General features: G+C 39.7%; 1 protein-coding gene across 1 annotated transcript in view; it reads right to left on the reverse strand.

Moving 5' to 3' along the window:
- The window catches only part of MYOM2 (myomesin 2), a 571,331-nt gene that overhangs the window by 263,957 nt on the left and 290,087 nt on the right, over nt 1-17,287 (reverse strand). The window lies entirely within an intron of this gene.

The raw sequence follows: 17,287 nt of genomic DNA on the forward strand, positions 1-17,287 counted from the left end.
CTGAGTACAAAGAAATTTCACTGACCTCTTGGAATTTGAAATATTTGACAAACGCAGACTCAGCTAAAACTCTGGGCTTCATATGGAATAACCACCTAAATGTATAATCTAGCCAAAGAAGAACAATTCCTAATCCAATGACTTTGAGATACCAAACAGTCCTCATCAGTCTCATATGCCAACAAGTTGAACAGTCCTTCTTCAGTCAAGCTTGGCTTTTGATATCTCCATACTGAAGGAAATTCCCAGCATAAGTGATTCCCCTGAAAACAACCTCATCTGTAGCCACTAGACTGGTCACTGGTGCTAGAAAATGTTACTATATCTTCCCTATTCAAATATTCTAGATGTGGATCCCCATGGAAACAAGGGACATCTTTAAAGTTGCATGCATCACCCATAAGGCTCTACTTAGAGGCACTGGGGACTAACGCAGATGTATGTGAAATGGTAAATGCCATTCATCCTGAAGGTTTCCATGACACCACTTAAAATAAATAATTGATTCTCAGTAATGTCACTCCATTCCATTAAATCACTTTTCTGTGAACTTACATACAACCATTCACACAAAACCTGATGATCTCTGGTGGCCAGCAAAAATAAAGGAGCATGGACATCCTTCTCCTCAAAGCACCAACCATGTAGAAATCCAAAAACACTGAAGTATTCTTTCTCCTGAACAGTCCACAGGATTTGGAATTTCATTCATATGGACCTTAGAACAATTCCATCAAATGAAATAGTAAACAAAAGGAACTTTTTTTATTCCAGGGACATGTTTTCATATATGCATGATCAGTCACTGAAAGAAGTAAACACATCCGCAACATTAAAAGCTTTCATGTCTATTCTACAGAAACTATCTGTATGGATGTGTACCTTGTAATTATGCATTTTTGGGCATTATACATGGTGTTACAATGTGCCCTTCTCTTGTTTGACTTGTGAATGTGCAAACAGTTTCCGACTTGAACTTTAAATTATGTAATGTTGATATGGGAGGCTGTGATTGCAGTAAACCCCATTGATTAAAAAAGGAAATGTGCTGCCCCCCTCAGGCTTGTGTCTGGTCCACACTAAACTAAATATTAAATGAATGAAACTAACAGGGAAAACGCTAACAAAGCAGTGTCCTAGTTGTGGGAGTGTGAGAATGGAGCCAGTGAATTAATGCAAGACAGAGTAGGTACTTCTATGGTTTTTTAAATGTATTTTTTAGGTTGGCAGTGAGTATTTTAGATTGTCAGAGTGTAACAAGTGTGTGCCGTTTATTATGCATAGTCACACTTTCACTTTTAACCCATGTTTTATCCTATTTAGACTGAACTTGTAATAACAGAAATATTGTTATGGTTTTAGCTAATTGAACAATGAGAACTATTGATGATGATTCCTTTTTGTCCCATAACATTATTAAATAGGACAGTTCATCAAGAACCTATTCTGTCAAGACTGGACTTCGGCTAGATCATTTATCTGGGAGGGAATAAAGCTTCCATAAGATGGTTGTAAGTAGTCCAGAGCTCAGCTGTTAGTCTGCTATACGGACTTCCAAAAGATACCCCAGCGTCAACCCTCCTCTGGGAGCTTAACTAGCTTGCAGCGGAGAAGCAGATTCAATTCTAAGCTTTGTGCTAGAGTAAGGTCAGTTGTTGGCCCAAGATACCTTCAAGAACTGGTGAGACCTTAGCAGCCTGCTTGTCCACAAGCGATGCGTCCCTGCCAACAGTCCCCGGAGTCAAATGGGCATGCATGGGAGACCGGTTCTTCGGCATTTCAGGGTCCCAAGTTGTGGAACGCTTTACCTGAACCTTTGAGAAGCTGGACCTCCTTGGTTATGTTTCAAAAACAATTAAAGATCTGGATGTTTTGATTCGTTGAGCATTGTTTGATCTGACCTGCTACGAAAGCGCTGGGAAAACCCGTGTGGGCAGGTAAGTGTTATAAAAGACTATAATAACATTATTAAAATAATAATAATAATAATAATCATAATAATAATAATAATAATAATAATAATAATAATAATAATAATAATAATAATAATAATAATAATAATAATAATGATAATATAAATGCATTTGAAATATAAAAACGTTCAATTCTTAGTTTTGCATAAACTTCATATTTAAACTTGGATACACTTCAGTACAAGTGTTTTTTCATGTTTTGAAGTCAATTGCTGCAGGCTGGAATATTGCTTTTGTTAATAGAAACTGTCGAGAATAACATAAAGTCTTCTCCAAAATTAAATAATGTTCTCTACGTTTGATTTTTGAAGCATTGCTCTAAAAGCTATACATACTTCGAAAACAAGTCAACTAACTGCTGAATGTAAATTTCCACAGAAAAATTAGACATAATTTATGCTTATGGAAAACTTGTATTACTTGTTTCACTTCAAGTGTATTTGTCTGTAAAATCGCAGTTTGTATTCCTATTAATGGAATTTGTATTTATTTTCTTTATTTTCATTCAGGTGTGTTGCTAAAAGGTGACTGTTGGAGTAGTCCATGAGAAGCACTGGAATCTCTCCTGAGGCAAGATGAGTGAATGAAATAGATATGGGTTATGGGTGCCCATTAATAACATTACGAAATACATAACATGAGTGTGTTAAGACCACATGGCGGTACAGACTGCTCGGTAGGAATATTGGAAAGAAACTTGGGAATGCATCAAAAAAAATCCCCTTGGTCTGCAACTGACATATCCATCTGATTTTCCACCTCTGGAGCACTTCCATATTGAAGAAGCCACAAATACTTTAGCAGTCACTTTTCTAATATGTGGGTTTCCTCAAAGAAATAGTGCATGGTTTAGTGCCCCATGCAGATTCATTTTCTGAAAGCAAACAGGAGTCCTACGGACCTGCCCTGACATGCCTCTGTAAGCAGACAGGTGCTGATACACATTATACAATCACGTGGGTAGGCCCTGCCTAGTCTCTGAAAACAGGCCAGTATCTCTCCATTGATAAAGGAAGTGGTAGTCTGAAATCACTAGCCTGCCTTTCAGCGCCCTAATATCCCCAGTGTATGTGATTGCTTCTGCCAGCAATAGAGACGGGGCATATTACTTAGGGCAGCACCCTTGCACCATTGTGCAAGGGTGTCTGTGTTGCTGGCAGGATTGTTTTTGTGCAGGAACGGGCACCTTCCTGCACAAGAACAATCCAGGAGGCATTTTCCTCGTTCTATGTGTGCTGCAGGCAGAATGCAGCACACATAGAAAGAGGAAACAATGACAAGAAATAAAGATATTTCTCTCTGTGGCACCTGCCCTGGGGAGGCATACAGTTTTGACCCATTCCCAGGTTTACAAATTATTGTAAATCTGGGTATGTGTCAAAACCCATGGGTGTTGCATGGGAACACCGACCTCAATGCCCATGATAAGCCTCCCTGACTTACACCTCCAACTCGATCTGTGTTGCCTTACACCTTATCTGCGAGGCTACGTGAAGCCAAGAACAGTGACTTTGGGTGGTCTTGTAGATATGGGTCTGCACTATGCACCGCTGGTGTGTCACAAAAAGTGATGCATCAGCGGCGCATGGTGCTTGAAAATATGCCTCCTGGTGGATTTTATAGCCTGCTGTATGATCCCAGTGTATGCATTGTGCATCCAGCGAAGGTGCACCCTACACAGTTCAGGACCGTGTGTCTTACTAATGTAATAGATCCCCAAATGGTGCATGGTAGCATACTCAAAATGCTTCTATTATTTCAGTGAGTCTTCAGTTTGAGAAGAAATTGTCATCTATACAAAATCTGGTTCCAACTTTTCAATTAAAAACAGTTGATGATTGTCACACAAAATGATCAAATACAACAAGAAACACAAGCTTGTTGCGATTGACATCTTAGTTGACATTTGGGTATTATTTAGAAGACAGAATGTAAGCTCGGATTTACTCGTGAACTGGATAATTGGAGGTCACAGAGGGTGATATGTAAGCCAGGTGTTTAGTCTAGCCACCCAGGTGTAACCCAGTTGTTTAGTCTAGCCACATTATCTTACTGGATGCCACCCAAAATATTCTTTGTTAATGTTGCGTATAGCATGTTAAACTGCATCAGGAGAGATACAGCTTGAAAATATGAGGCCAATGTAAATGTACAATGAGGATTCAGCATGCCAAGTTTGGTGATGTTGCTAATTTATGTGGGTTCAGTTCAGGTGGGGCTGTAGAATTGTAACTGGGCCATTCATCGGATGTGCGATGTTTCACCCTTTACGGATGTCAATATTCCTTTTTCCTAGTTGATGAGAATAAATTCGATATTTCAATTTGTCCGAGCCGATGATAAGAAATGAAAGGTGAAATCTGAGATGTGTATCGTTTCTGTATGTTTATTGCATTCAATGATATTAAACAGTTTGATGCCTGGGTTATTTAATTATTTTTACACGATTCTTTAATACTTTGAGGACTGCTTACAGTTTAACAGAGTAAATAATGGAAATAATAAATCAAATAAACACAGGTGCAATCAGACACTTTGGTATTTTAAAATTTCTAGGCATTTTGTGTCCTACTAATTGAAAAACTCATATCTCCAGTTGCCTTGTCTGATTTTACTTGTTTCGGCACATTTATGCTCATTACATATTTCGCTATCTCTCTGCGTTAGTTTGCGTGATATATAGGTTGCTTTCTTGACTTTAAAAATGCTAATACTGCTTGAACGTAACATTCAATGCTCTCAGAATTGCCTGCTGCTCGCATCAGTGCTATTTGGGACAGAGAAATGTTTCATTGAGACTTGTTTCAAGCCCTAACCATGATATGTTTCTAACCCACTATCTGCGACACATAAAAATGTGCAGTTTTGCAGAAATTACAAAAATATGCATACAAATATTACATGACATTTAGGGATGTGTAAAAGTGCAAAATATTGTATCGTGGGTTTTCACAAAATTTCATTAGGATTCAGGAAAATTATGGGAAATATGGAAAAAGAACTTATAATAAAATAACAAAATGAGGTTTGCCAGTAACTAACAAAAAAAATTCAACTGACGATAACCTTACAGTCATATGTCGCCTTAAATACAACCAAAATACTGCTTCTAGCATAAATATCTTTCCACAAGACATTTTCTGTAATATCTAGTCTGCGGTGTGTTGCGATTATTCGATTTTTTATAGAAAATTTTAAACATTTCATGTAACATGAAATGCAGAAATGTCATTAATTTTGCTAGTGGGATTACAATTTCACTAAGGCCTAGGAGATTGTGCTTGCCTGTTGCTTGCACCTGGCTTTATTTGGTGCTAGGATATCACACAAAGCCAGAGTGAAATTGATGTGGGGTTCATTGTGAAGTTATAGTGGTGTTTCCACTCTTCTCACCCAGGTACACTGCCTTTGGACTTAGTGTCGGGTATTTGACAGTATACGATGCACAGAAATTGCGCTTACATCTGCTCTTCGAAGTAAAATATTTTTTGGATAGATTTGGAAAATAATCAGGCTTATAGCAGTGATGGAGCGTGGGAGATTAAATTAGGCCATTGTTGATAACTGTAGACCCTTTAAACTCTTCCTTTGTGACAGAAGAAATTCTCGGTGTTTCGTGATTTATTGGTTCCCTTACGTTCACCAGCTCTTTGAGTCAGTAGCACTTACATATAGACAATGGAAGGAAAACGCAAAAACTCATTCTATGCATCTCTTCTGTTAGATTTTCAAATTATAGATATACTTTTGTGAGTCAGCTTCCCGTGCTCAGGACGAGGGACTAAGAGTGATTGTAGCCTAGCAATCATCATCTCAATCAATAATAATTATCCCCTGGATCAAGATGATCCAGAAGCCTTCCGTTTTATTCAGTTTTAGAAACCCAAAACAAAACAAAGAACTTCCTGTGTAAAAAATGAATAATCACTTAAACGTATTTCATGCATAACAGTAATTTTTCATACACATAGAATAAAACTAAACATTTTACCGTAGGTAAGATTTTTAAATAAGTATTTACATAATAATTATTTACTACATAAATATCATTACATTAATTTTTAATCCACCTTTAGAATAATAGTGCTATTCAGAAAATCTGTACATTTAAAAAAAATATACAAATATTTTGCATTAATATTAACATGAAATTATTTTTAACTATTTACTTGAAGTTAAATTAACTTTTTTACATTTCCACATACTTTATCATATAGAGATCTTCATCTTGGTAATGAAGACATACACCTAAAAGTGAAAGCTTTACACTCATACATTTTATTCTACTTCTTACTCTGGACTAACTTTACACAAAAAATAGTGAATATCTCAATGTAGTGTAAGAGTACCCTTGGATGTGTATACATTTACACATGTAAAACTACCATTCGAGGCATGGTGGACATGGGCTGTCTATCAGCTAGGGAATGGTAGATGCTAAAATGCAGAATGGAGGAAGAAAACTCCCTGCATGTTGGGGCCATTTATTTCTGTTCGGATACAGCAAACTCTCTTTTTGAGAGTTTATTTAAAGCCATTCCTGAAATGGAAACAGTATAGCCAGCAATTTATTTTACTTTTTTATTTATTTATCCATTTGTACTTTTATATAGCACAAGACAGACCCAGTGGGTGATAAAGCACTTTACATAGGACAATATCTCAAGTCACAGGTTGCAAGAGCGAGTACAACATACAATACTGAAATGTAAGAAAAAAGTTAAGCCAAAAACGTAATCAAATTTCACGTTTAAGGAGTTAGTGCTATATATCTAAAACAGAAGCATATATGATAATCAAGCTTCAGTTGTAAAGACTGAGGGCCTGATTTAGGTGTTGGTGAAGGGAATACTCTGTCACAAATGTGACATATTGAAGTCCCCTTAGGAGGTAATGGGATTGTAATAATACAGACGGGATATCTGTCACATTTGTGATGGAGTATTTCCCTCCGCCAAGACCTAAATCAGGCCCTGAGTGTTACCTATGTATAATACATGTATACTAGCTAAAACCGGGCTAACAAAACATTACACAATATGTGCTTAGAATGAGAACCGTAGTACTGTATCCAATACAAATACAACTGATTGAATGGCTCATAGTCACAAAAACATATGTTAAACATATCTATAATATTACAGAATTTCTGGAATCTATCTGTTTGCTTCATTATACCACTCTATGCTCAATATTGAAACTCTCCAACCAACTCTTCCAACTCTTTCAGTTTCTTCATCTCATATGGTATAATAGAGGTAACAGCCTCCATATTATACACAAGACTTATTATATAGATTATAATAATTCTTCCCTTTTAACTATATAGAACATCAGAACATGTATTAGCATTGCCAAAACATTACAAACACTCAAGACCCTTCCCTCCGAGTGTAGTGTTTACACATTTGAAGTGTTGCACTTGTATGCAATTTGTATAGGACTGGTTACCACGTATATACTTTACAATAATGCTTTGGAATTAACTTTAAATTAAATTAAATTGTCACACTAAAACAGCTTTGAAACTCACTAGGTCCCCTAGCCATTCAGGGCAAATTGGGTGTCAACTGTCTGACAAGCTTTCAAAAGCAACGTCAAATCCTATGCGGGGCATGTACAAATTAAAAAGAAGAATAAAATGTTGTTTGGAACACATCATCCTCACAGTGATATTTATGATATACTCAGTGTGTACCTAAGTATTATTAGGAGCAAGTTGAACTAAATAGACAGCTGTTTAAATTATATGAATTTAACAATAAGATGACTTCTAGGAGCTAAGTGTGTTTCCCGAAATCGTCTTTTGTTAGATGTTCTCCCTATCTGAGACAACTGGATCATGGTCCTAGAAATAATACGGGTTTGAGACTGGCACTCCTTGAAACTGAAGAAAAATAATTGCAATCAAGGATTGTAACAAGAGCATGGGGCACAGTGGTGGCTCGTGACTTTTACAAGTGGTGGGGTGTAACCACTTGTCCTGAATTACATGGAGCGAGCAAGAGACGTGATTAAGTCATTCTGTTCTAAAAAGGGCTCAGATTCATTCTACACTTTAAAAAATCTGGAAAATAGAGAACAAATTATGCATTTTACACCACATTTGCTCAATAAATTGGTTACCAATCTAATCAACTTCCTTTTTGTGATTTTCTTTCCATCATGTCTTGCTGGTGTGTGGCTACTGCTTTTTTTTGCCACTTGCGAAGAAATGGAACACAGTAGTATGAAGATTGAAGGAAGTTTAGCGTGTGTTACTATTTCTTACTTCATACCATTCGTTCATATCATTACACCTAACATGAAAAGAAATGTCACACATACATATAAAACACAACTTGGAATGTGAAAGCACTGAACTCCTTTGTTGCAAATAAATGTATAATTGTTTATAATTTCCAGAAGCATTGTTCAGACAGGATCCACAGTTAGTGTATGTGTGCTTTTAATCAGTGTAAATATTTGCCATCATTTTTTTACATTTTCAAATGGTGTGACCTTGCCTCAAAGGTATTGGAGCACTTTACAAGAGGATCAGTTACATTACACAAGGTCTTGTTTAAGCATGGGAAGATTAGGTGACTGATTTAGAGTTTGGCAGATGGGTTACATCTTTAAAACCTTGACAGATATCCTGTCCACCAAAATATAAAGTTTATAGGATATAATGGGATTTATAGTTTGGTGGACAGGATATTCATCACCTTTGTGACAGAGTAACTTGTCCGCGAAGTCTAATTCAGGCCCTAAGTGATTTCCCAGAATCACAGGATGTTGAGCCGATGCCAGAACTCTGCGTGATTCCCAAGCTTCAAAGTTGGCAACTCTGGCTGTAATGCTAGAGAAATTCTTTTGATAGAGAATGTTCTGATTTTATTACAGAAATAATCTTCTCATTCAAATTGGGGATGGTGCACATTTGCCACATTTGAGTAAGCTTTGATTTGAAAGCATTTTTCTGTGACACACTGCATCTGGAAGAGAGCAGCAATTGATTCTAACAGCAGTAGGCAAATTTAGTTTGGCTATGTCAGAAACTGGGTGTAAATAGGTTTGACAAGTCTCAAGGAAGTGTTCTATAAAGTATCAAATTAAATGTAAAATTAAAATGTAACTGTGCTGAGTTTCCCCATACAATGAACAAAACATTTCACAAATGGGTTTGTCTCCAAGCTCCAAACTTGGTGCTTTCCAGTCAAAACAGAATTACGATCCAGTAACATACCTGTCTAATGCCAAACTCTTGTTAAAACATTTCTACTCTGAAATGTTATGCCACTCACCAGGGCCTGGAAACAGGCACACTGTGCTGGAGAGGATATGAAAAAGCTGACTGCCTTCTTCAATCTCTCCTTCCATTTGAGCTATGCGTGTGACTCCACAAAAATCAGAAACGTGGCCAATCACTGTAAGGCTTAAAAATAAATCCATACAGTGATTAACCACGTAGTACTTCCACCCCTGTGCTGCCTTCTGAGAATGGGTGAGAGGAGACAGGCCAGTCTATGCTGCCATAAACCAATCCGAGCATCGCTCTCTTGCTGTTTTTAGTGTAAAGTGCATGACAGCGATGCAAGGATTAGTCTGAGCAGGTGAGCTCAGCTCTCAAAAGGAGACTGGGGGAACTTTGCTGTGTTTTCCTTGGCTTTTTAGCAGCGTGGGTTCAAGAAGCATAAAGTGCACATGTTGGGCTGGCCAGGGAAAGAGACCCATCCAACCTGACATGCGCACTTGACTTAATGGTGTGGCCTATCATCATGGTTGGCCACACCATGCCCTGACAACTGACCTGTAAGCAATACAACCCTGCAGGAATTGATGTAATTTATGGTAATGTATGTGTCATTGACCCTAAGCAATGAACCACCCTTGATAGGGCACCATTTTGAGAAGAATCTAAGGGTAAACAATGACGGTATTACTAGGATAAAAACTTAGCTGTCTCATGAAGATCACCCGATCACTTCAAAGATGTGTTGCACAAGATTGGTGATCCTGATAATAAGTGTTAGACTGTACATGTTACTGATGACTAGGTAAAATTGTGTTATCCTTACTAGCTATTTCCTTTAGTTGTACACAGTGACTTTGACTTATACTTCATCTTGAAAATGACATCAAAACGACAAACATCCAATATAGGGAACCAAAGGCATGAATTTTTAAAGATTAAATAAAGAAATCTGCTTTCCAGTGCTTAAAAACAAAAAGCGCCATCTGCAGACATCTGGTCACACCAGACAGGGACAAAGTCAATGTTTGAGGCCGACCGCGATGGAGCTCAAGTGAGATGCACTAAGCTGTAGGCCTCGTTCAAACTTTTTACCTTCTGAGCTTCTTCTCTCAACATCAAGCAGGTCCCTTCCTGTGGCCAGTTTGCAATTCAACAACAGTGACTTGGCTCAGTGCGATGCTCTGGTCATCTCCTGGAGGTCTCATTGATGGCAAAAAATCTCCAGAGCTTCAGTGGGACAAATTTAAAATCCAAGCCTGGACGCGGTTCAACATCGCCAGCTTGGCTCTCAACTTTGGGTTAGTCACCTGTGAAGCTTTTTTTTCCAAAAGTGCTCCAAACTTCTGGATTGTCTTCTGCAAGGTCCTTTTGGGGGTTTGAAGCATCCACAAACTTGATCCAAGGTTCCAGAAGCTCTGGGTTGCTCCTTGGGAGCTGGAACTACAATTCCCACAATGAAAGTTGTCAAATCCTTAAAAGCCCAATTGATGTTGGCCAGCTGGACTCTTCTTGTCTTCTTGCAGGACTTGATGCAGGGGACTCATGGTAGCTCCTTTGTACTTGATGCGTACAGAGAGCCTACTCCTCAATCTTTAGAAGAAAGGCAAATTCCATTTTGTGGTGAAGCTCAGAGTGTGCAGAAGGTGCAGTCCTTGTGGGTCTGCAAGACCTATTGGTGAAGACCAGGGTTTCAGCAGGGCAGTCCCTCTTCTTTTGATTTTTTCCAGCAAGGATCTGAGTTGCTTGGCAACTCTTCCACTTTTATTTAGGTTTTAATGTTGGCAAGCATAGGGACACCACTGATCAAGGGGATGCAGGGTGCCACATACTGTGATGAGCACTTCCTGCGAATTGTGACCCAAAACAATGCCTTAAAGCACTTGTTTTAAAAAATGCAAGATGAAGAAAATCTCTCCAGGAGGTTCAGGTCTGGTTAAGCCCACCCACAGTTGTGGCTAACTGTTCCCTATACTTTCAGCCCCCATCCTAATCTAAAAGCAGAGGCTTCCATCTTGCCGGGGGTGCAGGCAATGGGGGAGGTCTGGTTTCTGTCCTAAGTGTCTTTCCGTCCTTTGAAGACCAGTTTGGCCAACCAGCCCCATTTCTGCTCTGACATTTGCTCCTTTAGTTATCTTCCCACCAGGTGGTTCCTTTGTTTCAGCCCAGGCCTCTTCACACCTCATTAAGGTAGCTTGGCTCAGCATGTCAAAGGCTCACCAATCAAAGTCTAAATCAGGAAAGGCTAATACAGGGCTGAGTTTAGGTAACTTTAGAAAATAGTTCCAAACATTTTTCCCTGTACCAGTTATACTAAATCTAACATTAGCAAGTTGTTGGATTTATTCTAACTATTAACCTGATACCTTGAAAGATATTTTAGCTCACTCCTATCAAATGTAAGATTGTATTCATTTTAAATAAAGCCTTCTCATGTTAGCCTATGAAGCTTACGCACAACAATGGGGAAAACAAAATAAGCCATCTTTCCTTCACCAGGGCTTACAAAACAACTTTTATAATGTCCCTCCTCCTGTTTACACTGCACCCTACACTTGAGGCTCCTAGGGTAAAAATTTCAAAAAATAGGGTGATCAGGGCCAAAGGGATTACTTTCTCACAAATGTGACTTACTTGAAAAAAAAGAAGATTCTTTCATTATATGTTGCCACTGCATCACATGCTTCAATGCTAAAATAGCACAATAGATTGGAGATCTAGCCACAACATCATCTAAGAGAAGTTGTAGCTTGTGCACAGATGCAGCTCTACAGAACCTAGACTACATGTCTCCAAGAACAAACATCACAAATAATAGAAATAGAGCTGAAACAATGTTGAGGAGGTATCCATTTCTAGCTCAAGATGTATTCATATTGCACCAAATAGTGCACACAGCTACCATGCTGTGAGGTGGGACATGCATCGCCCCTATCAAAAGGCTGACCCGTATCAAATCACAAGTTGCAGCTGGCATGTAAGGAGAGTGATGGGGTGGGCCAAAGGAGGGGGGGTTAAAATAAATAAATAAAAGAAAACGCTACTTACCTTCCTGGCTTGCAGAATGACATCTTCTTCAATCCGCTGGTCCCCTAACCAATCCTGGTGCTGCTCTCATGCTGTTAACCAGCATAAGAGAAGCACTAGGATTGGAGGAGTGGCCTTTCTCTGCACTCTCAAGAGCCCTGGAAGCCTGTTCTTTTTCTAACCCAGCTGTCTTAGACAGCTTGGTCAGAGAGGTTTAAAATTCACATGTCCGGCTGGCCATCACAAGACTTTAAACATAAGTGAACAGCTGCCTGCTGCCACTCAGCAGCATTTGCCCTGCCTCGTCCTGACACTCTGTTCCAGACAGGTTGGTGAAAAATTAAATGGTTATAAATAAACTTTATTACCATTTTATTTGTAAATGTACTTGACGTATGCCCTAGATGGCGGGCTCCTGATAAACAGTAGGGTGGGCAGTAAACTCCGCTCCTCCAGTGGAGTTTGCAGAGTTTTGTTGACTAGTCCTGGAAAAACTCTGCCAATCGCTGTCACTGAATTTTGCTTGCATGTGGCTCACCAACTTTAAATTGGTGAGTGAGAAAATCGACCACAGGCCACCTCCCAATGACATTTCTCAATGTGGGCAGTCAGGGCAGGTCGCTACTTCATGCCTAAGCAAAGCTGCCGCTCATGTTGATTAAGCTGCTGCTCGAGTAGAAAACCTACTCGAGTGGCAGAAAGAAGGAGCACCCTCTGGCACACCGCGTGGTGCTTTTCCTGCTGATTTTACAGCATGGGACAAGCTCCTGGCACAACAAATCAGTCCAAGCAGTGTGATGTAACTTAATACACAACAGAAATTCACAGAGGTTTTAGGTAACTCTGTGGAGTGAAACTCTACAAGTTCCATCCAGGTCTAATAAACAGTTACTAGTTAAGATTTTTGACTAGCACAAAGACCAATAAAGATATTATTCCATAAATGTGCCCGTAATGTTAATCTTTCCATCCATACTGCTCTTCTAATAATTCGTGAGCCTGTTGCAAGAGAGATTCAGCTAATTGCATTTGAGCACCTTGACAGCTGACCTTCTCAAAAGATTCGGATTGTTGATCACCATTTACCATCAAACTACACCTGCACGTCTGGAGTTCTAACATCACTCATTTCATATGCTCAATTAATGACAAATATGGTAACTACTAAAGCATACACCATACCAAGGCTTTTGAGGAATCTCAAGTGGCTCTCTTCTAAGTGGCCCTCTCAGAGTATTGCAGGCGATCCTGGTAATTTTTGGAATCACATTTAGTTTTGATTTCTGTTTGCAATCCAACTCCAGGTTACAAACGTTTATTCAGATTAATACAAAGGCTTTTGTTTTTATCATGTGCAATATGCATCTCTAGATCTATAATGCTAAATTAGTCATACTAGAGTGGTAAGGAGTAATGAAGAAGAGCGTGGGGTGGGAGGAAGACATGAAAATGTTACATTGACGTGTAAGATCTATGTTGGAAAGGGTACATATCTTAAGAACTTTGTTTGTCAGGGGAATCTGAGACCATTTTGAGGGGGAATTAATACTAACACATTTTTCTGAGTACTTTCCTTATATTGCTAGCCAAAAGTGCTAATTTTTTGATTGGGGAATTTATCTGACTAGGTGTTTAATTAGCCACTGTTTGTATTTTCAGTTTTTATGAATTGACTGATGGAGGGCTGAGGCATTTTAACTATCATGCTCAATGAGCCTTACACTGTTATGATGTTTAATGAACAATCTTCCTTATTCAGTCCTCTTCTATCGAGATTCCATTATTTTGAGTGATCACTATATTTTGTTCTTAAGTCAAGTGGGTTGATGCTCTCTCATTTTAAACTGCTGTATGCCAAACAAATACGAGCAGACAATAAATAAGGCACTTTGTACATTGGTTATCAGCAAAGTCACTGCAATTTTCTGAAGTGGTCATTTGAACACTAAAACAAATATTCATGTGTGAAATTATGTGTAACTTACTTGTATACATAATTTTGGAGCCGGCCAGGTGTCACACTTCTTCAAATCGAAATTTGGATGAATTGGGGCAAAATGTTTTTGAACATCAACAGAACATGCTGACATTTTAAAACTGCTCACCAAAGGAGGGCAGAAACAACTCCACAGTAAACAGAAAAGGGTTGCTCATTTATCAATCTAACTATTTATACAATATGTATTTTTTTCTTGAAGATTCCCATTTTCTTCTAACGTTAAACAGCTTTGCCTCTTCAGAGTTGTAACAAAATCTATGTTATGGCACAGTTTATTAGTTATAGTATGGAATAAATATAGATATTTATATGCATGTCTTATGTAGAATATAGCAAGCAGTGAAAATTATGTATGCAATGCAGGTGTTAAAGCTTATGTTGCCACTTTTGCAGGAATGGCAGGGCTATGGCTTATAAAAGGGAAAGGCCCTAACTGGTCATAACGGCCTTCTATTTTTTCCACCAATAACATAGGTGTTCTAGGGTCTGTCCTAGTATGGCTCCACAAATGGGCCAATTACAGCCCTTTCTGCACTTGGCTCAAGGTAGGAAGGACAAGCAGTCATAGCTTTCTGAGGGATATACCTTGTTGGACAAAAGCTCAGATATCAAAAGTCAACTAGCAGACGCCATCCTAATGTCTCCCAGTAGGAATAAATACTACACAATTTAGTGCAACTACATGCAGGGTTGCAAACTTAGTAGTGGTAGATTATCGACGTGCTCCATTCTCCTGCGTGTGATTTTGGTCACATGTGCCAGCAGAAAAGGGACTAACCACTCTACTTTCTTTCTCCCCCGGCAACACATTGTAGGTCTGCAGTGCATTGTCAGGAAGGGAAAGCCTATACCTCATTTTGTTTTGGTACAGATAGATAGGTGGAGTAGCAAATGAGTTTAACAAATTTATTTCCTCTAGATTTTTCACATTTGACTACCAGGTTTCTGGACTTTAATTGTGAAGGAGGCTGACTATCTTAGCCACATTCACTGTACTTTCATGGCAATTGGATGTAAAGTGCCAACCACCATAACCTGCCATTTAAAATAAGGCCACTAGAGTAAGAGGCTCTGGGCTAGTTACACGTGAAAATGCTAGCACACTCATGTGCACACATGGGCAATCTGCATGTGTGACTCTACCATCTTACACAACCCAGTATCTGCGGACAGGAGTGCTGTTGAAGAGTGGACCTTTTCGGGATTGGTACTGACCAGGAGTAGGCCTTATATTGTGAGAGGACATTCATAGTGTAGGTCTGTAGTGCTAACTGAAAGTCTATATTGAATGTTATACAGGAAATCTGCAACAACGTACAGTTTTTGTCTCCACGTAGGCACACAAGATGCAGTGAGGTATCAACCTAGGGGTAATCATGATCTTCCAGTGGAGATTAAAATAGCAGCTACTCACAATATGACGCTTTAGGTTTGCCATATTTTCCTGTCACAGTCGAAACTCAGATTACAGGACTTTGTACCCCCCCTACTTGGCCACCCCCCTACTTGGTCAAGTTCATTACTCTGATCCCAGTGAAGAGATCATAGGCCTCCCACACAATATAAGTGATTGACCTAGTTTGTGGGAAAGGAAAGGGTGGAGTGGAAATCTGCATCTGGTAATTAGCTTGTCACATAGCACCTCGACTGGGAAAGTTTAGGTTCACTAGAACAAAGGAAGAAGTGTGACTCTGTAGCCAACATGGGCAGACCTTCCCTTTGAAGTTTTAATGGGAAGGGAACTGGCAGCTGTGTCTTCTAGGGGTAAAGCTGAGGCTCCAAACATAGCATTTCCACAGAAACCTTGAAGTACCATATTCGATTGTTTTCAGAATACTGTGCAGGAGAGTTGGGACAGGGATGGAGTGCTGAAGTGTGCTTTAAGATTGACCAGGGGTGCCTGGCTTCTAGAAATGTCCACCCCTTCTTAAAAATGCCCTCATAAGGGAGAGTGAGTTGAGAAGACACTGGACCAGAGAGCAACAAAGTTGGAAGGATGCCCAACTGGAAAAAGACGCAATCTGATGCCCTACAAGGATGGACTTTGAGACTTTGACTCCAGCTGACTCTAAGATTAGGGTGGGTCTCTCCAGGGCCAGTGGCACTGATCCCCTTATGTCCCAGGAGGGACAATGGGGACACTCAAGCCGCTGGGGGGCACTGTGTGGATTCACACTTAACTCAGCTGACTGATACCCTGTAAGCTGTCAGGAGGCTGTGGTGCACAGGAAGTGCAGCAGATAGGATGTGCTGCGTATTGATTTCAGAAGGGCTGAAAAAGATGCCCCCAGAAGAGCACTAAGAGCTGGCCAAAAGACAAGTATGGTACAGGGAGTCTTAACAATCCATGAAAATCATGTTTAAATGGTAGAAGGCCTGAAGAGGATGCTCTTGGTGGCTAGAGTTCCTTGCCACCAGGAACAAAACAACACTCTTGCTATGGAAAGTGGCCCTAGATACAGCCAAGTCTCCTTGACAACAACACAAACATGGATGTCCCCTGAGCCCCAGCACCCAGGATAAAAAACGAAAACTGGCTAAGTGCCACTGTGCTCCTCATCCTGTTCCAGGGGGACCAGAATCACAAGAGGCATATGGGGTTCTTCCACCACAGGTCTGGGGGAGTGGATGGCTAGCAGCACCCTGCCTGCACTTAGTTCTGGTGGGCTAGTGTTCTCCTCTCCTGCAGGGCCATCAGTGGATAGGAGACAGAATAGATGCCCAGGCAGTGTGAGAGAAAAGGATTGCTTTGCTGGTTTACTCTGAGAGAGTCAAGTGCTCCAATTGAGTACTTGGTTCCCAGTAAAAAGACAATGGGGAATTTAGTGCTTATAAAGGACCCATTTCCTTCACAACTAATATCCCAATTATTCGCAGGTGATAAACATGCAAACCTAAACATCAAAGGGGCTGACTACATGGAAAATTTGAAAAAAGGTATGCTTTGAGGTGCTGGGCCATCTAGACATCATCTCACCCTCAAATCACAAGACAGTTTTTCTGTCAGCAGTAGCAGGTGGAGCGGTGGGTTTATTTGCTTACTTACTTTTTTGC

The sequence above is a fragment of the Pleurodeles waltl genome, chromosome 5, assembly GCF_031143425.1.
Source record: "Pleurodeles waltl isolate 20211129_DDA chromosome 5, aPleWal1.hap1.20221129, whole genome shotgun sequence".
NCBI lineage: Eukaryota > Metazoa > Chordata > Amphibia > Caudata > Salamandridae > Pleurodeles > Pleurodeles waltl.